Here is a 23,998-nt window from a genome sequence, read left to right as displayed (position 1 = left end):
AACTGAGGCTCAGAAAAGTGAATTAGCTCAGTCAATGAGTGGTGGAGTCAAGTTTCGCACCCAGGTACATCTGATTCCACAGTGGTTCCTAATATAAACCATAGTTATAGACTAAGAACAGCATTTCCTCTACATCTTTGTATCCCTGGGCACACATGTGGTCACTACTAAATATTATATGTGCCTACTTGAATCAAAAAGGCGTAAACCAAGGGTCAATAGTCTCATTATTAGCAAATATTTGATTCAGAAACCCCTGATTAAATATGAACAATTGCGAGGTCTGTGATAATTCTCTTAGCTCTTCCTGAGTTAAGAACAAATAAATAAGTGAACCATCCTGGGGTCACTCTGCTAACCAGAGTTAAGGTTATAACAAACTGGCTCATCATCCACAAGGACCTGAACATAATCTCTGGCAGGTGAGTGGCGTGACCTTCAGGAATAGAACTTGTGCTGCTGTCAGGAGAAAATGCTGGCAATTACCACTTCTTTGTCCCTATCTCAACCAAAGTAGTGAAGTCCTTGGATCAGTGAAGCCAATGCAAGTGCATACAGATGAAAAAGAACCAAATTCTAATATTTCTGTGGGAATTAATTACCATGAGCTTTGGACACACAATTTTCCCCTCTGCATCATCTAACAGCCTAGGAATCAAGACAACCGCATCCAGTCCTCCCTCTGCTGCTTCCAAGGGTAGCATAAGGGTGACTGATGGCCCTAGGTCCTCAGCTAGGAAGTGCTGAGGTTAATTTAATGGCCCTTAGTTCTGCCCAACAAAAAGTCAGAGCGAGGCACCTGCACATGGACAGGGTTAGGCATGTCTGGCTAATACAAAATTTTTTTAAAGTTAGTGAACTCAAAGTCAACCAAACAATAACAAAAGAAGCCTCAGAACTGTGCTGTTCCTAACCTCTGTCTGTAACACAGAAACAGAAACTTCTTGTTGTATTTACATAAAAATTATAGAGAACCTCTTTAGTTTCCCAGATTTTAAAAGGAACAATACATGCCCATTTTTATATTTTAATGTGTTTATATGTGGGTGAGCATTTATCACTCAGTATCTATTACTGCCTCAATATTTATTACTGTCTCTACATCTCTTAGACTGCCACATCTGATAAGGCAGGGACCAAATGTTTTTAGTTCTTTTTGTAAAGCTTGTAAAACTGTTATGTATAATTAGGCATGTAAAAGGTGTTTGATGAAGATGATTGTGAAGAATGAGAACAGTTAACACCATGGTAGGCATGTTTTGTGAAACACTCCTGTCTTTTCTGAGACATCAGATGATCACACTGTCATGGAATCATAGAATAAATGGAAGCTTGAGTCTAGTGATGTTGTGGAACTTGGTAAGCAATGTATGGTCTGTGGATCAGCAGCACCAAGAGCCCCTTAGAAAGGCAGACTCCAGGCCCCACCCTGGGCTTACCAAGTCAGAATCCGCAATTTTACAAGACTCCCAGGTGACTTCTATGCACATTAGAGTATGAGAGGCAGTGACTGCAGAACCATCAAGCCCAACTGCTCCATTTTACAGCTGAGGAAGTATCAGACCCAGGCAGGCTGAGTGACTTGCAAGGGGTCACATAACCAAATCTGTGACTTATACCTCAGATTCCAACCTTCTACAGCCCCTACTCTTTCTGGAATATCCTCCTTACATTACTCTGGTGGGGAACAATAGGAACTAAACTGCAAATAAATAACAGTCAACACCCTGCAGGAAACACCACCACTGACTGTATTTGTTTGCTACAAAGGTCTTTTTCTTTCAATGTTCTGAATATATTTATGAGATGCTGGCAATAGCAATCCAGATACCTATTTTGTAGAAGTGGGTTTGCTCACCACATGCTGCCAGAGACAGCGACCACACTGACGGCCTGTGGGACTGGCCGAGCTGTGGATCCTCACGTTTTTTGCAGGTCTCAGGACCACGGATGCAGCCCAGGCTGCCATCTCCTCTGATCTCCAGTTTCCTACTGCATTAGATGCTCCTAAGTCCTGGCTCACGCATGGCTCTCTCGGAGTTTTACAGCCCAGCCACAATGAACATAATTCAAATTTTCAAGGATTTGTAGTCCAAGAAAAAAAAAATGCAACTACTTAAAAACTTCTTAGGGTTGTCACTGATAGGCTGACTTCATCTTTCAAACCAGTTCCTGCCACACCTTGCCAGTCTGGCCATTATATACTTTCTATAACATATTTGGAGCCATTTAATGTCTAACTGGGGGAATATTATTATGATTATTTCCCCCTAGACTTCGTCCATAAAGTGTAGTTAGTAAAGTATATTTAATAACATTCAAATTCCATCACTGTTGTGCCACTAATGTTTTCCAAGGCTGAAAGGGACCCACATGCACTTTAATCATTCTGTGGGGCAGACATCTGTCTTCCCTTGTATTTGCATACCAACTGGCACCCTTCAAACATATGGTGACTTTTCTGGAAAAAAAAATATTCATTTCTCTAAGTATGAAGAGATTGGTTGTACTTTTTTCCACAACAAATTTTTGTTTTTCCTGCATATTTAGAAGTCAGGAATTTGCTGGATATAAAAGAAATTCACTGCACTGAAGAAGGTAGGGCTTAAAAACACGGTCGCTGGGACTGTAAATTAGTACAACAGCTACCGAAACCATATGGTGGTTCCTCAAAAGATGAAGCATGGAACCACTCGATTTCCCAGCTATACGACTATTTCAATATTAGAAGAATTAAAGAGATCTAACTACAGTGGTACATGCATACCCATGTTTATAGTAGCACAATTCAAAATAGCCAAACTGTGGAACCTGCCTAGGTGTCCATCAATGAATGAATGGATAAAGAAAATGTGGTATAGACACACAAAGGAACTTTATTCAGTCATAAAGGAAAATGAAATTATGGTATTTGCAGGAAAATGGATGGAACTAGAGATCATCATGTTAAGTACAATAAGTCAAACTCTGAAGGTTAAGGGTTATGTTTTCTCTCATATGTGGAAGCTAGAGAGTAAAGGAACACAAAGGTGGAGGGGGACCTCTTAAAAATCAGAGGGAGATCAACAGAAGAAAGGGACCAAGAAGTGGGAGGCAGGGCGGCAGGTGGGGAGTGCTGGGGAGTGATACTAGTCAATTTATATTATTATACTGGGAGCATGTGTGATGTGACTATGTAACAACAAATCCCATCAATAAGTACACCCATAACGCACCAATAAAAAATGTGGAAAAGAAGAAAAAAAGAAATACAAAAGAGTAAGTGAATCAATCATAAAGATTTGAAGGGGACTGGGATATAGCTCAGTTGGTAGAGTGCTTGCCCTGCATGCACAAGGCCCTGGGTTCAATCCCCAGCACTGCAAGAAAAAAAAAAAAAAGATTTGAAGGAAAGATTTGGAAAGGATATTGAAACTTTGCTGAAACACAGGACAGACTGACTTGTGTCCAGCGCTTCCTAACTAAACATTGAGAGGGACCAGCATTTGGAAGAGAGAAAGGGGACGGGTTTACCTAAAAGCTCTCTGTTTTGCCTCCAGGCAACATCCTCACAGAAGTACACCATCCCATCATTTGGGGAAAAGTACAAAGAGTAGAGACAGTTGAACTGTATGTCCCATGGAACTTGTCCAGGGACAAACTATAAACCTCGAAGGCATGCCTCCAGTGATCTACATCCTCCAGCCACTCCCCACCTGCCTACGCTTACCACCAAGGTTAATCCATATAAGTGGATTAATCCACTGATTAGGTTATGGTTCTCATAAACCAATCATTTAACCTCTGAAAATTCTTGCATCGTCTAACACATGAGCTTTTCAGGGACACCTCATATTTAAATCACAACTTTCTTCTGGTACTTCTGAAACTCTTCTCCCCAGCTGCCATTCTATAGTTCAGTAAAGAAGTTGGTGGATGTGACAAAGGGGGGATCAAAGGAGGGGATGGCAGCAAGAGAAGGAGAATGAAACATCCTCACCTTTGCTGCTCAGGACTTCCTAGCCCCCGGGGAGAGATGAAGTCAGTAGCCGCTGAAAGAGCTGGAAAGAAAAGATACTGGAGAAGGTGAACCCAGGGGAATGTCCTCACGCCTCCCTGTGACCGGCCACTCTAGCCTTCAAGCCTCCTTCACCCCAGGTCCTCACCTCAGTGCCCCGCTTCCCCTTGGCCACATGAATCCTTCTTGACATAATTCACTTCCCTTCTACCACATCCTGAAATCCATCTGAAAGAGCACTAGCAGGGGACCAAAAGATCTTGGAAGTCAGGATCCCCATCTTGTTGGGTGTTACTGTGCCTGCCGTTCCCTGGCCTGTGACAATCAAGCCTACATGAATGAAACTAGACCAATGCAAACCCTGAACTCAAACATATTTAATTCTCAGCAAACCTCTTGAAATACATTATTAAGAAAAACATAGAAGGCCTCTGATAGTTTATTTCCCTCAGATTTCTGGGCTTGAATTACTCAGTTGCATATTATTTCTCATGCACCTGCTTATTGACAAGATGTCTTATACTTTTCTTTTTTTTGGGGGGGGAGGTGGATCTGGGGATTGAACCCAGGGCTGCTTACCCACTGAGATGCACCCCTAGGCTTTTTAATTTTTTATTTAGAGACAGAGTCTTGCTGATGTGCTTGGGGCCTCGCTCAATTGATGAGGCTAGCTTTGAAATTGTGATCCTCCTGTCTCAGCCTCCTGAGCTGCTGGAATTACAGGTGTGTGCACCACACCTGGCATTAAACTTTTAATATGTTTAACAAAATCAACTGAAGAAACTTTAAAATTTAGTACTACTAATATTTTAAAATATCTAGAGAATTGAGGTCAATTTCACTGTACTAGGAAGGTTTTTCTTCTCTGGCTCTTAGGAAAGTAGGGATAAGAACTAGGCCTCCACCAGGGCCAAGGTCCTTCCTCATGTATTTTTAAGTCAAGAATAGATGTATTTTGGAAGTGAGCAGATATTTGGGTTTGGTGTACAGACTGAGTCGGGAAAAATATCTAAGGTTAGAAATGGGTTCTCCAAAGAGACATCTGGAAACACGCATTGCATTGGCTAGGATCCCAAAGGCAAGAGACATGACTGTCAATCTTTATCCTTCCTTATTTTATCTTAGTTTCCTCCCTGGTTAAGATACAGGCCATTTCGGATGACTTGGTAGGCATAGAATAAAAACAGCAATTGACAAAGAAGAAAAATAATTGTAGGAAGTAGAGCTGTTGCCACTTATGAAAAAGGTTGCTTCTTACTAGCTGTGGAGTACAGCCTCTTCTATCCTTGTCCCAGGAGCCTTCCCTCTTACAACAGCAAATGGCCGTTGCGCACCAGGCTGACAGCACACCAGGCACAACTGCATGCACTTTTCATAAGATAACAACCCAAGGGGGCAAATACCATTATGGTTCCCATTTTGCAGATGGGGAATCTGAGAAGTTAGTTATTTGCTCAGGTCACAGCTAATGGGGACAGGGGAAATGGGACAGAATGCTGAATACAAACAGTTTGGCCCCGAGTCTAAACTCTTACCCTCTCAACCTTTAGAGCTATTTTGCACCCATTCACTCATGTCCTTATCTTCTTCCTTACTCGCAAGTGCTAGAGTTCTGCCCACAGTGGCCAGCCTCAGCAACTTAGTGGGACTCTGTCGCCAAATAAAACGTAAGTAAGTAAGTAATAAATAAATAGGCTGGAAATGAAGCTCAGTGGTAAACATTCCTGGGTTCAATACCCTATACTGCAAAAAACAACCAAGAGTGAAAAGACTTCACTAGAAAACCAGATGTGAAAGAAATATGTCTACTTACTATGCATACTACATGCCATGAAGCAAAATCAATTTATAAGCACCCCACTGAAATCCTAGATAAGGAACTAGGAAGTCTTTAGCAAGAAATGTTAAAGTAATTATAACAATGAAGAAAGTAACATAAGAAATGATGAAGGAGACAATCTATTTCAGGTATGCCTATTCCATCTTAGTGAACAGTTTCAATGGATAGTAATTTTGGCCCCTCCAAATCCATGGTGGGGGTCTTAAGTTCAACAACTGTAAGTTCACTAATAATGGAGGTTTTCAGACAATAGCTTTAAGCCATTTATAACTAGGAAGAATACAACCAAACTGCTAAGATTAAAAGTGGAACCAAAAAGCTATCAGAAAGAAATACATGGTTTACATGTTAAAATAAAAATTAAAGCATTCAGTTTTTACTAAAGAGATCAGAAGGGATGAAAAAGCCTTGAAGGCATCCTATTGGCCAGGTGGGAAGGGAAGGAGAACATGGTCCTAGCAGGGGTAATGGCCTTCACAGTGTTAAAACCAGACGCTGACAGGCTCAGGCTGTACCCCACAAGAGTCAAGTCATCAAGAGGAGCACCAAGTAGTCTCAAAAGGGCTATGATTTGATGGAGAGGTAGGTAAAAACATTTCCCTTTATCCTACTTTAAGAAAAAACAATGGTGTCAAGTGACAATAAAAAGCTGCTTATGGTTGGCTGCAGAATCTGGGAGATAAGAAAGGTAAGGATTGTAGCAATCATGCCTCAGATAAGAGCAGCTCCTAAACATCTGTATCAAACTCTTTGGGGGGAATTTGGGAATGTGAACCCAGTGTTGGCAGATTTTTCTGATTTTGTCTAAGAGAAGCTAGAAAACTGAATTTTTATGATTATCTTATAATGTTTAAATTATGCCATTAATGTAAATTTTAAAATAATATCCTATCAACATTAAGAAGGCCAACAAAATATGCTTGAGGGTCTGTGTACTCCCTTCAATAAAATCTCTTTTCTATTTGCCTATTTTCTAATTGTACCATTTAAAAAATGGTTTCTAGTCCTCTGCTGATCACAGGGTTTACAAATATTTTCTCCCACCGTGGAGCCTGTCTTCTTATATGTATAACAGAGTCTTTTGAAAGGTCAAAAGTTTTAATTTTTATGACATTCTATCAGTACTTTTTTTTATAGAAATAAAAAGAAGTGCTTTCCCAGGTGTGGTGGCACACATCTGCAATACCAGCTACTTAGGAGGCTGAGGCAGGAGGATCACAAGTTGGAGGCTGGTGTGGGTTACTTATCACAACTGTCTCAGAATTAAGTAAAAGAGGATGTAGCTACAGTTCAGTGGGAAAGCACTTGCCTAGTATGCATGAGGCCTTAAGTTCAATTTCCAGTAACACACAAAAAACCCCAACAAGAAGTGCTTTGTGCATCTCTGTCCAAAAAAGAACAGTTGGGCATACTTGTGTGAATCTATTTCTGCACCTCTGTCAATACCACACAGTGTTGATTACTGTAGTTGTATAATGAGTCCTGTAATGGAGCAGACTGATTCCGCCCACTTATTCTTCTTTCCCCAAATTGTTTAAGCTATCTTAGTTCTATATAACTTTTAGAATAATTTTGTGTATGCCTATAAAAAAATCAAGCTGAGATTTTGAAATTTGTTAAACCAGTATGTTAACTTGGGAAGAATCAGCATCTTTACTATGTTGAGCCTTCTCATCCATGAAAACAGTATGCATCAGTGTTTTATAGCTTTCAATACACAAGTTCCATTTTGTAAGATTTATATTTATATATTTCTTTTATTTTTAGAGTTACTGTAACTGGTACTGTATTTTTAAAAATTTACCCTTTTAAATAATTTGTTTCTTTTCTATGTTCTCTCTCTATTTTTTTCCTGCTGCACTGGGGATCAAACCCAGAGAGAGTGCTTTACCACTGAGCTACATCCCTAGTCCTTTTTACTTTTTAGTTTGAGACAGGGTTTTGCTAAGTTCCTGACGATGGCCTGAAACTTGTGATCTTTCTGCCTGATCATCTGGCATCGCTGGGATTACAGGTGTGTGTAACTGCACCCAGCTAAATACTTAATTTTTAAAAAATTTTTTATTTGTTATAATTATTTATACATGACAGTAGAATGCATTTATACATTTTGATAAATCATATACGTGGAACACAATTTCTCATTTTTCTGATTATATATGTTATAGGATCACATCGGTCAGGAAGTCATATAGGTATGTGAGGTAACAATGTCTGTTTCTCTCTACTATCCTTCCTACCCTCATAGGGGTTCCCTTCCCTTCACTTCCCTCTACTTAATCTATAGTAACTCTATTCTTCCTACTGTCCTGCTCCCGCTTATTGTGAATCAGCATCCGCATATCAGAGAAAACACTCAGACTCTGGTTTTGGGGGTTTGGCTTATTTCTCTTAGCATGATACATATATGATGGAATATTACTCAGCTTTAAAGAATGAAATTATGGCATTTGCTGGTAAATAGTCTTAATTTTTAAGCAGTTTATGTTCATAGCACAATTAAGCAGAAAGTAGAGTTCCCAAATACTCCTTGGCTTCCCCTAATATACAGCACCACTCCCCCAAACTCCTACATTCAACTGGTACATTTGTCACAACTGATAAAGCTACACTGACACACAATGATCACCCCAAGTTGTCATTAGTGGTAGGGTTTGTTCCTAGAGTTGGTATTGCATTCTTAATTTGTTGTTTATGTATTCATTGCTGGCATGTAAGAATACTGCTGTTTTCCATGGTCCTCCTGAACTTACTTGTTAGTTTTAAGAGTTATTTTGCAGATTCATAGGTGTTCTCTACTGAGACAATCAAGTTTTCTGTAAACAAGAGCAGTTCCCCCTGCCAAATCTGTATATTTTTTTACTTTCTTTTCTTGCCTTATTGCACTGAGAACTTGTAGGGCTATACTGAATAGGAGTCACAAGAGTGTACATTTTTGCCTTCTTCCCAGTCTTAGGAGGAAAGCAATCTTTCACCACTAAGTAGCTGTAAGTTTTTGCAAATTCTCTTTATCAAGTTTTATTTTCCATTGGTTCTGTTTTTCACTTCCCTGTTTGCTTATACCTTCTAGTGAGTAACTTGAACATTGTTTAGAATTCCGTTTTGATTTGTCCTTAATGATTTTAAGTGCATCTCCTCATGTAGTCTTTGTAGTGGTTGTTCTAGGTACTACATTATAGATACCAAACTTAATCACTGTCTCCTGCTACCAACACTATACTTGGAGTGAACTATAGAAATCTTAACTTTCTTTATGTCCCTTTATCCTCTCTTGTATATATTTATCTTAACCATTTCTGCATATGTTTATAACCACATCAGTTCTAATTTTTTTGCATCAACCTTCAAATAAAACTTTAAAAACTCAAGAAGAAGGGAAGTTTATTGTCTTAACCACTATGCTTGCTCTGTCTTCCAGATTTTCTCCGTTAGTCATTCTTTTAGGGAAATTTACTGGTGACAAAAAGAAAAGAAGAAAAAAAAAAAAAAAAGGTTGTTCCTCACCCCCCCCACCCCGGGTCTTGATTTCCTCTTCATTCCTAACGAATATTTTCACTGAATATGGGATTCTGAGAAGACAGTGATTATAGTGCTTGAAATATCCTAATTCCTTTTGATCTCCATAGTTTCTGATGGGAATTCTGCTGTCATTCAATTGTTTTTCCATTGCCCCATGGAAAATGTTTCCCATTTCTTTCAAGACCTTTTGCCTTTAGTGTTCAGAAATTTATGAAGTTATTTTGGTGTGACTTTCTTTGGGCTTGTTTGAGGCTGACTCAGTGGATTAGTTTCCTTCTGCTGGTATAACAAATAACTACAAACTTGCTAGTTTAAAAAAATTAATTTATAATCATATAGATATTGAGGTGGAAAGACCCTCGCTGCAGTCTATCTGGCAGCACTAGGGAAAAATATATTTTCTTGACTTCTACTTTTTCAGTTTCCTGGTTTGTGACCTTGTATCACACTGCCTTTTCTCCTTCTGCTTCCATTATCACATCTTCTCTGATCCTCCTTGTAAGAATTCTTGTGATTGCAGTGGACCACTCAGATAATCCAGAATATTCTCTTCTTCTCAAAATATTTAAATTAATTACCTTGGAAAGTCCCTACCATGTAAGGTAATGCATTTTGGCCCCTCTGTCTTCTTCTGCAGTGACGCGAATGTCATGTCTTTAGTGTAGTCCCACAGGTCCCTGAGATCCTTTTTCTCCACTTCAGTCTATTTTTCCTGTTGTCCAGACTGGATAATTTCTATGGTTCTACCTTCTAATTTGTTGATTCTTTCCTCTGTCTTTTCTATTCTGCTATTCAACCTATCCACTGAGATTTTTATTTTGATTACTGTATTTTTTCATTCTAAGATATCTACTAAGTTCTTTATATCTTCTATTTATTTGCTGGCTTTTCTCTTTTTTTAATTTATATTCAGCAACATGTGCATAATTACTCAACAAAGAATTTTTATGATAGGTGCTTTAAAATTTTTAGCAGATAATTCTAACATCTTTGTCATCTTGCTATTGATGGCCTTTTTTTCCTTTTTCTTTTTAATCCAGCTTGAGAGCTTCCTGGTTTTTGGTATAACAAGGATTTTTTCATTGACACCTGAATTTTGGGGTTATTAGGTTTTAAGACCCTGGATCTTAACTATATAACCTATTTTAGTTGCCTTCCTCTGATAGCAACTCCAGCAAGGGAAGGGGGCAACTGTGTTATTACTGCCAGTTCAGGGCAGAATCCGGTCCCCTTTATACCTCCACTGAAGTCTGAGTGGGAGATTCTTTCCATAAGGCCTCCATTGATACCTTCCTGCTTCCCATGTATGGTCCTCTGACATCACCCCAGTGGGAGAGGAAAAAGGTACCTCATTACTGCTGGTAACTGGGAGGGAGGAAAGACATCCAGGTTCCTCCTGTGGTCTTTGCCTCATGGAGTCGGGGGTGGAGAATTTTGTTACCATCCATTGGAATGGGACAGTCAGCTCCCAACTCAGCCATCTGTCACCATCCAGTGGGGAAGAGTGGGTTGCCTCCATTCAGCCTGGAAAGAGTAGAAGTCTAGGCTTCCCAATCAGCTCTTACTGACAGAATTGGGGCCACATTTTTTTCTGTCATTTAAAGTGTACACAAGTATATACAAAGTGTACATGAGGTCATAATTTTACAGTTATTTTCCTTTAATAGTAAACACTAAGAGATATGTAAATGTAAGTAGCTTTCATGTTGATAAAGACACTTGAAAAGAATCTAAGATTTACTCAGATATGGTTGTCAGGCCTTAGAATAGTTCCGAGGAAATCAGGGCTCTGATTTTGTGCTCCACATGCCAATTAGAAGCAAATGGCGATTCCTCAGGCTAGACACTAAATTCATCACATTATTGCTTAATGTAGCCATTTTCTCTTTTTTTGGGCGAACAGAAGGAAACTGCATGGTACAGTACTCAGTGGAATGTAAAATAAGGATTAACAAGCCATTCTGGAGGATTTAGCAAAATTGAACGTCATCAACCAACTTGACTCACAGCCAATCCAGCAAAAAGCACCCTAGAAAGAAAACTAGCAGGGAAGTGACAAGTAACACAAAGAATTAACACACAGAAGCATTAAAATTGTGAAAAGGTGCACTGTGCTCAGCAATCAAGACAATCCATTAGTAGAATAAGAAGAGTTCATTCTGCATTCAATACACAATCTCAAAACGGCCCAGTGGCCCACCTGAAATCTGCTTAGGAAGAAAATAGTACATTGCCCTACCTATCTCCACTGGGGGGAGTTGTCCACCAGACAGGAATACACAGGCCTGTGTGAAGACATATTTTCCCTTCATATATGAAGGGTACATGAAACATCTTTACAGAGCTAAGTAGGACAAAAGGTCCCATCTCCAGCTTCTTGAGACCTAGAAGGATAATGCTGAGTAAATTTGAGTTCTGTTTGGATGGAATAAGTCTTTCATATGCAAAACTGAATTGTTAATACAGTCAAGTAAAGCTTAGTACACAGTCAATATTTGAAGCTGTTGAATGTTTAAGACTATAGCATGCATTTGGTCCATTATGTCTTTTTGATTTATGATCTTTTGCTTGTATAATTCTAATTCTTCTAGCAAGAAGATTACACTTTTTATATGGCTGGTTTATAGGTGCTATTTAACAACAGAATTTTGCCTAATTTAATAATGAATATATACCCTAACTTAGAATTTAGAACTGGGAGTACTATAGAAAAGTCATCAAGTTCATTCTCTTATCTTGAGATGGGACTATGATAAAGAATTTCAGGCCTAATAAGAGTAATCCTTACTCTCACTTTTGGGGATGAAGGGAAATAAAAGTGCTTTTGTTTAAATGTTTATTTTTATACAGGTGTGCTTGATTTTATAGTGCTGGAAATCCAACTCAGGGCCTGTGCATGCTATGCAAACTATCACTGAGCTATATCCCCAAGCCTTATTTATTTAATTTCTATTTAACCTGTTAATTCACATGCTCTAACTTAAGCCTGTTTTCAAGTGTTCATATCTTCTAGTTTGAGAACAAATCATTAGTATCTTTCCCTACAATACCTGAATAATATTAAAAATACTAGAATAACTGGTTATTAAAAAGGAATTATTGGGTCACAACTCACACACTATGCATAAACATCAATTTCAGGTAAATTAAATATTAAATGTAAAAGTGAAACCATAGAACCTTGAGAAGACAATGTAGAAAACCTCTTATAAGCTCAGTGTCAGAGCAATATCTTAAGACACAATACTAGCTACAAGCACAGAATCTACCAAATTCAGCTACATTAAAGTTAAGAGGTTCTTTGTGAACACAGTAAACAAATCATTGGATTGTATACTTTCAGAGTAAACTTCATGCCATGTGATTTGTAGTCTAGTTAAGATATTACAGGTTGAGCAATCCTAATTGGAAAACCTGAAGTCCAAAATGCTCTGACAACTGGAACTTCCTGAGCACCAACAGGATGCAGTTGGTAAAGTCAAGCAAACATTCCTGAATCAGAAAAAACCCTGAAGTCTAAACATTTCTGGTACCAAGCATTTTAGTAAGACTCAAACAGTATTTGGGAAAAAAAAATAAGACACTCTACAAAAGAATACAAAATCAGGCCACAAGAGAAAATATCTGAAACATAATAGCAGTGGAATATACAAAAATTCCTACATATTGAGAAGAAAATTTGCAAAAAGCCCAAATAAAAAACAAGCAAAACATACAAACGAGCACTTCACAGGATTGGAATCACAAACTGCTGACTGGAAATTGGGGAAATGTAAATTGAGGCCCATAATAAGATACCATTTCTATCTATTAGACAAATAATTAAAAATACAATAATGTCATGTTATGGAGTGGATGAGGTACATTGGGAATGCTCACGTATTATTTGTGGGAGGATAAATTGATAGAATCATGGTAAAAAGTTTTCGGTTGCCTGTCAAACTGAATGTGACTATAACTGATGATAAGTGATTCAACTCTTCAGTATATACCTGAAATCAGGGTTCAGCAAACCTATGGTTCACAAGCTAAGAATGATTTTTACGTTTTTAGAGTTGTTTAAAAAGAAGAGGTACACATAACAGAGATCATATATTCACTGCAAAGCCCAAATATTTACTACATGGTCATTTATAAAAAGTTTTGTTTATAGAAAAGTTTTGTTTGTTTGGTTTTGCTTATTCATAGCACTATGCTCTTAAGAGACCAAAAGAACAAACCCAAATAATCAACAAAAGATTAAATAAATCAATTGTCAAATATTTATACAACAGAATTCTATTCAGCAATGAAAATAAACTACAGCCCTATGCAATACACTTTATTTCAAAACTAACAATAAAAGAATTGAGTCACAGGATGTATGGTGCATGATTCCACTTGCTTACAGTTACTGAGATGATCAGCTAACACTCTGGGGATACATGCATGGGTAGTGAAGCTAGCTGTGTCTTGCAGCGCCAGGCACTGTGGATTTGTGGCAATAGGACCTTCAGCTGCAGAGCCACACCAGGGTGTGGCAGGCACCAAGAGCTGGTGCTAAGACCCAAAGGCAATCCTATATGTTGCCCACCATGATTTTAAGAACTTGGATAGTTATAGGAAAGAGGGGGCATTTGAAGTGTCACAGGGCTCCTCACAAATATATATTAAATATCAATTTAAAAAACACTGATTTAAAGCTAAAAGAAAACATTTACTCTGATTTTAAGATATCTTTATATTGCCTAACTGCCTCATGTTTGATTAAAAATAACTCCTCCAAATCCCTTATCTCAAGAGAGGTTTGCCTCTGGGTGTGCTTCTTTGATTATGTATTATTTATATACCAACTCCTTGCTATTAGGAGTTGAAGCAGTCTAAGTGATTTATAAGTTTAAGAAAAAATGTAGGAGACACAAATGTTGTAACAGTAGGTCATTAAAATTACAACTGGATATCAATGCTATTTTTATGATTTTTAATACCCCGAAGTCCATCACCCTCCAAAAGAGTAGCTCCTGGCACTAAAATAAGCAATCCATAATCATTACTAATGGAATTTTTTCACCTCTGTTTTTTCCTCTAATGCATCTAATCCTATAATGTGTTCATTACCGTTATGGGCAAACAGCAAAATGACTATGATATATTTAAGTGTAATCAGAGAAAACTGGCTATAGAGATTTGAAAAATAGTTGGAAAATGCTAAGATGAAAAGAAAAACAAAAGAGCCCAAATAAATATGCCTTGCCAAATTAATACTAACACATTTTAAATAAACAACCTCCACCATGCATAACACATTCAGAAAAAAAAAGTTAGCTTAAGATGTCAGTAGAAAGACCCAGAAATGCTAAATTCTAACAAGAGCAAAGGGAAGTCGTTATAGAAAATGTCAAAATGAAAGGCTTTAGACAAATTGAACAAGTTAATTTGTCATCCTTAAAAAGTTATATCAGCAAAGAATAATTTCTCTCTTGGCAACAATAACTGGCCTATTTGTTTAGCTTTTTGAGAAAGCATTGTGCCAAATTCTTATTGTGTTCACCCTTGTACTTCGATATGCCAGATAATTTTTGCAAGTTGAGATTTATCAAATTTTATCAAAAACTTCAAAAGATCTGAGATTTTATCCAATTTGTAGTCTAACAAGTTGACCTGCACATTTTCATGGATGCTGGAAGAAGACACAAGATTCCTGGATCTGAGACAAAGGTTATAATTACCCATGGCATGGCAAATAGTGTGAGTTTTATGTTCAGTCATTTCTGCTGTGCTGTAGTATGCTTGCATACACATGCAGTATGCTTGTATCACAACTGAAGAACCCTGAGTTTAGGGTACCTGAATTGCTGGTAATGGAGCCTTGCACTGAAGGGAGACATTATTGCATTAGGGAGTAAATAAACATATCCTTTGTTTTGGAGGGAAACACTATCTCTGTCTTCTACAGCTATTCACATCACAATATCCTTGAAAAGAGAGATTGGAACAAAAAGATCACTACTGCTTCTGCTTGCAAGACATATAGAAATGTAAAGAAAACATGGAGAATGGTCTCCCAATATTCTCATTTTAAAGCAAAAACAAACCTGTGAAGACTTTGATAGAAATTGCATTGTAGTTACATATTAACCTGGAGAGGGACAGCATCTTTCCAATACTGAATCTCTCAATCTGTGAAACAGTATTATCTTTCCACTTACCTAGTTATCTTATGTGATTCAACAGTTCTATAATTTTCTTCACAAAGGTAAGACATATTCTAGTTTCTGTTGCTAATTAAATGTTATTTTTACAGTTCTAAAACAATTAACTGATTCTCCTGGTATATAGGATACATTGAGGATATATCCTACAATCTTTCTAAACTCTCAGTAACTTGTCAAATTCCCTTTACTTTATCAATCAATAGCATTCTACAAATATCCAGTGATTACTTTACTACATTTTCTTGGGGTGGACTATAAAATAGGAAAACATCCATGGAGTTCTGTGTGCTAGGCATTATATTGATGCTTTCTATAGAGTAGCTCTTTTATTTCTCAAAAAGATTTTATGAGACAAATTTTGTTACCTAGATGAAGACAATGAAACAGGATATTTAACTTGACCAAAATGGCAAATATTTGATTGGTTACTACAGACTAGATTCAATGCTTGATACTAGGGAAATAAATATTAAGATGCAATGTCTGTCTTCAAGGAACCCCAAGAGGAGAAAGAGAAACCACTAGCCAGTCAACTACAATGGAGTATGAAAGACTCCTTAAAGGGATACGAGACAGCCTTCTGGAAATGCAAATGAGGGATGTCTAGACCAGATAGGGTTGAGGCTGTTGGACAGTCAGGATTGGCTTCTCAGAGAAAAGGGCATCCGTAGAGTGAAGCAGGAGTTAGTTGAGGAACTCAAGGGAATGGCTTATGCAAACCCTCAGGCCACATTTGAGAAACCCTAAGTTATGTAACTAGAACACAGAACACTTAGGAGATTATGAGATACTAGGCTGATTGACCATGAGGGACCTGATCACTGAAGACTCTGTAGCCTCATGCTAAGGAGTTAGAACTCTTTCCTGGAGACCATGTTCAGAAAAAAACAAAAAAACAAAAACAAACAAACAAAAAAAAACACCTAGGATTTTAAAGAATGACATGAACAAAATGGCATTGTAGAAAATTCTCTCTGGCACCAGAATAGAACAGACCTTGGGTCACATCTGGCAGAATAGAGAATAGCTAGGAGACTTTAAAAATAATATAGAACCACATGTCTTCCAGATGATGACAGAGGAATTTCAAATTAAAAGGCAGAAGCAAGATTTAGCAGATATAGAGTGCAGACTTCAAAGAATAAAGAGGCATCAGAGCGATTTCCTGTTTAATTTGTGGAGTCTACTGAATGGGTGATGGTAAGTGAGACAAAGACTACAGTAAGAGATCAAATGTGGCAGAAGGAAGCACATGTGGCAGATTGATGTCAGGTATTTGTCCATGCTGAGTTGGAATATCACACAGCAAGTATTCACTTCATGTAAGGCACTTCATGTAAGCTTCCAAAAGAAGCTCCAAACTTAATTATTTTACTCTATGATCTAGTAAAAAAAATACACATATGTGAATAAATAATCAGGATTTTTAAGTGCTAGAGTCCATGAAAACTTTAGCAATCAGTCAACAGTGAGTTTTATCAACTGGTTTTACAATAGTTGTATCCTAGGTCACAGAATAAAGATAACACCCTGATGATACTAGTTTGGACATCTGCTTGAATCAAAATAAATTACTTACACATATTAAAAAGACAATATCACTTTCTCTAATGAGGTTTCAGAGAAAGATATTTATTCTGAATATTATTTCATCATTAAATATCTTAAGCATGACAAATCCATAGAATGTATCTTGGAGAGAAGGGGATTCTAAATATCAACCACCTATAATAATCAAATGCTGATGTCCCTCTACAGATCTACCAATATTAGCCTTCTCCAAAATTTTACACCTCATCATGGACCTGATGTGACAAACAGTATCACACTTTGTTAGTTAAGTTCATCATTGAGCAGCATGCTTTTGCTCACATCACATAGAAAAACACACTGAAAATCATTTCTCATATCATCCCAGTCTAATCATTGTGACAGAAGAAAGATATTCTCTGAATTTTGAGGAGGAAAGAAAAAGGAAAATCATCTGTCCAGTAAAGTCATGTATCACTTTACCTAAGTCAGATGGACATGTGATCTGATTTAATATTGCATTCTTAAATCCTCAATTGATCTCAAAACTCATGCCTATTTCTTGTGCTGGTGAGCCTCTGAGGAGCAATCTCAGCAAAACACAGGTAGGAAGGCAGGGATGACACTTATAGTGTATTTCCCTTTCAAAACCAACCAAAACGCTTCCAGTCTGCAGGAATGAGATGAGGGATACCAACCCTTTAAGTAGATTCCTTCTCTTACAAAGAGGAAATTGTGGGGCCTTAATGATACACACTAGTGTGCTTGAAAAATACTTTGGTTTCAATAAATGTTTAAAGAATGAGGCCCCAAAGACATATAGCAGCTGGCCCCCCAAATCCATGGGTTCTGAGTTCATGGATTCAATCTGCTTTGGATGGAAAATATTTGGGGGGAAAAACCTGCAACTGTACTGAACTTGTACATACTTTTTTCCTGTCATTATTACCAAATAATACAGCATAACAATTATTTATATAGCATTTACATTGTATCAGGTATTAAGTTGCTTAGGGCCTTGCTAAACTGCTGAAGTTGGCCTGGCACTTGCAATCCTCCTGCCTCAGCCTCCCACGTACCTGGGATTACAGATGTATGTGCCACCACATCTGGCTTACTATGTCATTTTAGATAAAGGCCTTGAGCATCCTTGGATTTGGAGATCCGCAGAGAGTCCTGGAATCTATCCTCTACATATATCAAGGGGTGACTCTTCTAAAAACAACAAGAAGAAGCAGAGAAAACAGAATATCAACAGTACACAGTCATTTTGACACCATCAAAACCAGCTGTACAAAACCAGAACTAACTATATACCTGACCCAACTCTACCCCAGGAAAGACATGGTGCCCTCAATTGAGTCAGGATCAAGGATGTGGTAGCCCCTGAGAACACTATCTAGCAATTCATTTTAAAAAGGTCTAAGACTGGTCATAAAGTCTAGAAATAGGTGAATATCCATAACAAATGGCATAATGATATTACTGTACATTACATAATGCATTCTGGAACATATCTACCTATGTTTCCAGACTTTGTGGACAAATGATATTATCAGCACATAAATGCTTCCACTACAGTCATTAAGCCTATCTTTTATCTGTGCAAGTCTACTGTTCTTAAAAGTGGCTAGCCATTTACAGTTTTCTTTTCCTCTCAAGATTATCACTCCAGTTCCTCTTTCACTTAGGCACAAATGCAGGCACAGATGAAGCACGTGTTGCTTTCAGGATATGATCTGTATGCGATACCCCCAGAGGTGACCCTGAGTCCACCCTCAGTGATGAGATTGAGGCTGACCACCAACACTGAGCAATACGACATCCCCTTGGGAAAAACCTGGACACAACTAATCACACTCTCTGGACAATCAGCCCCTCACAGTAGCAACAGAATTTGATCACCAGTGATGAAAATCACCTAGGAAAGAGAGTTCATCTAATGCTCTGCAACAAGCAAAGCAGACATCTATACTGTGACCATCATGGTGAGGCACCCAGACAAAGAGGTCTACCTCTCCCCTGCCAATTCCGTAGGACATAACAGCCAGGCTTCAGGGGGAAAAAAGAGACCCTCCATCACTTCTCATTTAAGCTGGGTTTGTGCCAGAGACAGATAATTCACAGCCTGGACCCTGCTTGGAAGCAGAAGTTGGTGTTCTAGAGGACATTAAGGTGTAGCTCATTGCAATCTTCCCTGGCCCCTTAAGGTCACCAAACAGAACATGTGGTGGGAATGATGCAGGGTGGGTGGGTTGCACTGAAGAATCCTTTCTTTTCTTATCTTCCTTTGTGCACAGCTGGTGATTAAAGCCAGGGTCTTGCACATGGTAGGCAGGTATTCTAGCACTGAGTCACATCACCAGGAGAATCCTTTCTTGCCTTATGGATGTTATTCTTACCTATTCCCTAGGAGGGACACCTTCCTTAAACACACACACACACACACACACACACACACACACACACTCTTATGATGAAATTAAATCTTCCAGATAAATAAATTTAACACCCTATCCACAGAAGAAAATTGAGCTGGAACCTTCTTCACACATTTGGATGGGGGCAGGCAGGTAATTTACTGAAGCAAATGTGTTTTCGAGACAGGTTTTTTAAACAAGATTTCTAATTATTAGTATGCTTTTCACTCAGGAACCTTCCTCCACCTCTTCAACATCATTTCCACAACTCTTGGTTCAAGAGCCACTTAAGAAATAAATGATTCATGGCAACAGAAAGCATGATAATTCTCTGTGATACATAATGGTTGGGTTTCTAGGTCTACGGGTGATAAAACATGCTACCCTTTACCCCGCTCAACTCCTTTAAAAAAAAAAAAAAGGTAAAAGGAGACTCAGAAAGACCAATAAAGATTAAGTATCTTCTTTGAAATATAGATATTTACCCCTAGGACTTAAAATTCTAGCTTTGAGGAACAAAATTAAAACTTTTCTTAGAAAAAAGAAACATCAGCAAAAATGAACATTTCTGGTTCTTCCCATGATGGGATGTACTGAGTCCCAAATGTGAGAGATGGATCATGATCATGCATTAAGACACATGAGCCCACAGAGGTTTTCTGAAGGTTGCAGGGCTGTTCTTACTATTTTCACACAGGCAGGACTATCCACAAAATGGGGCAAATTGTTTTGCCAGCCGTAACATACGCCAGCTGTGTAACCTTGGGCCAGATGCTTAATCACACTGAGCCTACCGCCTAATCTGTAACCTAGGAAAAATAAGCCTCTCTCACAGGGTTCTGGTGAGATTTAAATGGGATGTTAAAATTAAATGGGATATTAAAGTAAAGGTACAATCTTTATTTACAATATTCCTCAAAGATTGGTCCATGGACCTCCTACATCAGACTCATCTGGAGGTTTAGTGAAGTACTGGATCCCACTCCATGTCATTCAGTGAAGATGGGGTCAGGAAATCATCATTTTCAACAAGCATTTTAACCAGTGAATTAAGGCTGGTGTACTCACCAGCTGTGAGTCCCAATCTGGGTTTAAGCAGAGGACAAAAGAGGAGTCCAAGATCAGCATTTTAGTAGTATCAGGTCGGCATCCTGCCTTCTCTACCCTGGCTGGGAGGCCCAGCATCCCTCTCTGGTTCCAATTTACCTTGTATGCTACTACCCAAGTGGTCCTCATTAAATACAAAGTTGGCCAGGAAACAGGCTCCCTGCTTCAGGGTGCAGGTGTCCATTAATTCTCTGCCCCACTGGCGTCCTCTGACTATCTGGGTCGACTCTGTCCAGGCTGATGCCAATTCCAGCTAGCCCTGTTGTCACAGTCACATCTCATCTTAAATGTGAATCTCCCCCGGAAGATTTTACCTAATGGCCCTGTCATTCCTGGTGACATAAATATATTTTATTCTCTAGAACCTAACACCTGATGATACTCCCTTATTTATGTGGTTGTGTTTACCCACGGGAATTAAGAGTAGATAGTCTGTTAGCTTCTGCATCTACTGCCTATCATGGTGCCTGGCACACAGTAGACCCTCAGTAAACATTCTGAATGCATGAACACGTTAGATAGCTATTGATCTGCACTACCACCAACAGAGGCAACATTCTCACTACGGGCCTGAGGGTTGGCAGGTAGAAAAGCTGCATTTCTTACCACTCAACAGGACAACTGCAGACCACAGTCTGCTTTATGCAATATCTGTGCTCCAGGAAAACTGACACATAAGTAAAATTTCTGTAAACTGACTGCACGAAATTAAAAAATAGTGGCATTTAAAAAATTCTTATGGAAAAGCAGTTTGTAAAATAAAGCATTTCTTTACATTTTTTGAACATCTGGATTGTCACAGAATTTTCACTCAGATTTCCTTGTCCTTAACATAAAAATCATCTCACTTAAAGTTTCCTATTTATTAATAAAACTATCATCCTTGGAACAAAAAGCCTGTGAATAATAGTGCAGTGGGGTCCAGAGAGTATTGTAAAACTGCCCATGTTCTAACTATTTGCAGCTTCTTAAGAAATTGTGTCCTGCTTTTTGGAAAAAACACAGACTTTCTGAGCACAGACACCTAGAGGAGACACTTCCTAAAGAAGGTCATGCAAATTAATCTCTGCCCAACTCCTGGACTTGTTAATGAAGGATGTTTGAGACTGTCTATGTATTGGGAACAGAAGAAAACTATGAATAGAGAAGATGGTTCAATTTTGGTAATGGCCTCCCTTCCCACCAACTCAGAAAAACATTCTATACATGAGTTCCCCAGGAGACTCTGCCTCCATTTTTACTACAAGTGAAAAATGAAGAGAAAGGAGCTGGGGTTGTGGCTCAGCAGAAGGCAGAGCACCCGCCTCACATGCATCAGGCCATGGGTTCCATCGCCAGAACCACCAAAAGAAAAAAAAAAAAAAAAAAGAAAAGAAAAGAATGAAAGAGAAAAATCTCCACTTGAGAACTTGAACTTGCTCCTGTCATTGTGGCTACCAAGTCTCAAGTGAACCAACAGCAGATGAGCAGGGTAGACCACATGGCTTATAGTGTATAACATAAAGGAAAAATGGAAATACTAGGTTGCAAGGGAGGAAAATCAGGATCCAGGTACCCAACATGAAGAGGTAAGTACAGGCTTCACCAGAACGGTTTCTTGCCTGCTGAGGCCACAAAGATGCCTGGGATGTACTGAGAACATAAGCCCAAGGGGGAGAAGTCACACCAGATGTCACTTCCCAGAACCCACTCTCCTGAGCTGAAACTGAAAGTAAACAGAAAAATGAGGGAGCATTTTTGTTTGCTTAGGTTTCCTCCCATCCTTTTTCAAAATTCCCTGCTACTCCTTCCACACTCCTCTCATATCTATAGCACACAGGTGTTGTACCCTGTACCCTGGTTGTTATCAGCACTGTCTGCTTCCTCCAGGGAGTTTTCAAAAAATGATCAAGGTCAATCCCCTCCAATCTCCCCCCAACCAGCCCCAGGCACTTTACTCAGATTACTGGGGGTGGTCCCGGACATGAGTAAGTTTTAAACCTCCCCAATGAAGCTTCAAGTGCAGCCAGCAGGGAGAACCGTGGCTCTCAAGAGCATCACCAGACATGAGGCGGTGATGGTGGTGGAGGGTGTATTCAAATGAGGAATAGCGTGGTGTTCACAAGGTGAGGCTCCTGTGGGTTGCCAACATTTTAACGACAGGAAATGTGGTAATAAGAAGAAATGTGTGCACATTCAGGAAGGCACTTGATGAGAAGACAGGTGCAACAGGAAAGCAGGACAAGTTCAGCTCTTTCAAGTTGGGAGGTAGGAGAGAAAATGATACTTGTGAGGAGTTTTAAGACCTGTGCAGAAACCACTGGCTGATATTAGAGCAAGAGGTGGCCACGCACTGAGACACCCAAGAACAAAATTTGCCAAGTCTATGAATAGGGAAGGCGGGGTCCATAGCTCCACAACCAAACTGCAGTGACTCAACCTCTCTTCATACTGATGGTTCACTTTCAGACAGGTATTTGGATGGCACACTTGAAACAATTAAGAATTTTAAAAAGGGGCCTGGGGTTGTGGCTCAGTGGTAGAGCACTTGCCTAGCATGTGTGAGGCACTGGGTTCCATGCTCAGCACCACATACAAATAAATAAAATAAAGGTACAGTGTCCATCTATAACTAAAAAAAAAAAAAAAAGAATTTAATAAAAGAAAGAAAATAAAATACTTCAGGCATGGTGGTGCACACCTGTAATCCCAGCTACTTGGGAGGCTGAGGCAAGAGGATCTCAAGTTCAAAACCAGTCCAGGCAATAAAAACAAATAAATAAAAAAGGCTGGGGGTGTAGTTCAATGATAGAGTGATTTCCTAGCATGGGCCAGTTACTGAGTTCAATCCCAGTAACAAAAAAATTTAAAAAATAAAAAATAAAAAACATTCCGGATTTACCACCTTACTCCCTAGGTTGAACTTTAGCATCATACTGCTCTTTTTGCGGGGGTACAGGGGATTGAACTTAGAAGCACTCAACCACTGAGCCACATCCCCAGCCCTATTTTGTATTTATTTAGAGACAGGGTCTCACTGAGTTGCATAGCAACTTTGCCATTGCTGAGGCTGGCTTTGATCTCTCGATCTTCCTGAGCCACAGAGATTACATGTGTGTGCCACCACATCTGGCTCATACCACCCATTAATAACTTACTACTGCCTTAAACATGCACCCAGTCCTTGGAAGGCAACCTTCTTCCATGTTCCTATATCTGTTAAATTTGTCTCTGGTGCAATACCACAATCTTTCTGCTAATTTGCAGAATTCAGGTTCCCTTGTTCATATATGGAACCCAAAATCTGTAACGTGTCCTGTCTCAGAATTACTGCCATCAGAGAATGCTTATTCACTCATAACAAAAGCAAATTTTATATATGAATCAAACTATTTATTCACATTCACAACTG

At 38.9% G+C, this 23,998-nt stretch overlaps 1 protein-coding gene across 7 annotated transcripts in view; it reads right to left on the bottom strand.

Moving 5' to 3' along the window:
* Pag1 (phosphoprotein membrane anchor with glycosphingolipid microdomains 1) overlaps positions 1-23,998 on the bottom strand; it is a 127,821-nt gene that overhangs the window by 90,617 nt on the left and 13,206 nt on the right. Inside the window, exon 2 of one of the 7 annotated variants that reach the window (XM_047554667.1) lies at positions 18,160-18,295. The exons of the other annotated variants lie outside the window; for them this stretch is intronic. The gene's annotated coding sequence lies outside the window, so the exon portion shown is untranslated. The remainder of the gene's footprint in view (positions 1-18,159; positions 18,296-23,998) is intronic. 7 annotated transcript variants of the gene reach the window in all.

This window comes from Sciurus carolinensis, chromosome 1, assembly GCF_902686445.1.
Source record: "Sciurus carolinensis chromosome 1, mSciCar1.2, whole genome shotgun sequence".
Classification (NCBI taxonomy): domain Eukaryota; kingdom Metazoa; phylum Chordata; class Mammalia; order Rodentia; family Sciuridae; genus Sciurus; species Sciurus carolinensis.
Note: the sequence above shows the minus strand (reverse complement) of the source record. Positions and strands in the feature narration are given on the sequence as shown.